The sequence below is a fragment of the Arachis ipaensis genome, chromosome B09 (genome assembly GCF_000816755.2).
Source record: "Arachis ipaensis cultivar K30076 chromosome B09, Araip1.1, whole genome shotgun sequence".
Taxonomy (NCBI): Eukaryota; Viridiplantae; Streptophyta; class Magnoliopsida; order Fabales; family Fabaceae; genus Arachis; species Arachis ipaensis.
The window spans coordinates 52,283,632-52,284,850 of record NC_029793.2 but is presented as its reverse complement, the minus strand read 5'-3'; positions in this window follow the sequence as shown (position 1 = coordinate 52,284,850).

Genomic DNA, 1,219 nt, shown 5'->3' with positions numbered 1-1,219 from the left:
GTGATTTATCAAATACAAAAGCTGTTTGCTATTATAAAGAATAGTTTTAATTATTTTTGACACGTTTTATAATGTTGAGGATATTTTTATCGTTATCAAAAGTGAGCATTATTTTTGTCAACATTTCTAAAATTCAAAGGTGATTTTGATAGTTTATCTTTTTTAAATTTTCATATTTTATTATAAATATTTTTGTATATTTTAAATACTTTAAAATTTAAATATTGTTGTAAACATTGAATTTGGTATATTGGATAAGAGTAATATTTTTATAACTTTCTTTTAATTATTTTTTTATAACAGGAAAAATATCATTATTTTTGAGATTTTAGATTAAGTCAGAGTTAATAACAAACCAAATTTAGTACCTAAAAAAAAATGCCACAAACCATAAGCCAAAGCCTTTTTATTTTAGCTGCAGGCCGAACTTTATCTTGGTCTAGACAACTTAAACCAATTAATTATGTTACATGCCCGGCCTGTTTTCCTCACTTGACTGGATCTAATTGGGTTTCCGACAATGAATATCCCATCGCTAACCAACATCTTCAATCGCGATTATTTTTGAAAACATATTATCTAAGGTGTTCAATTCAGGTTAGAAAAAATAACAAACCAACATGAGAATGGATTTAAACCTTGGGCTTATACGTCCAAAAAGAAAACCCTGAATTTATGACCAGGAAGGAAAAAAAATTCCTACGGCTAGAATAAAGACCCTAATTCTCTTAGAATTTAGCAAGGTGGCGAGAACTGGACCGGTCATTAAATCGGTCGAGTAACTGGTTTAATGGTTTAATAGTCCAACCGTAATTGAACCGTGGTCGAACTGATTTAGTTAAATATAAAATAAAATTATTAAAAATACAATATACTACAACCATAAATTTAAGAATACATCATATTTAGTTTCACAATGTGAATTCTATATTCTGTAATTTCTTCTAAATTTTTTCAATCATTCATATAATAATAAAATTTAAAATTTCATAACCTACCCACTAACTAAACTATATCTCATCTCATCATTAAAATTCTATATTCAAATTCAAAGATTACAATTTATAACTAAAAGAAATCATGGCAGAAAATACTATATCCATATTCAATCAACAATCACCAACAATCAATAATAATATCAATAATTACTTAATTAGACAAAACTCACTCAATTAATGCCAAATTACCAATTAAAAATAACTATGGACCGATCTCAACA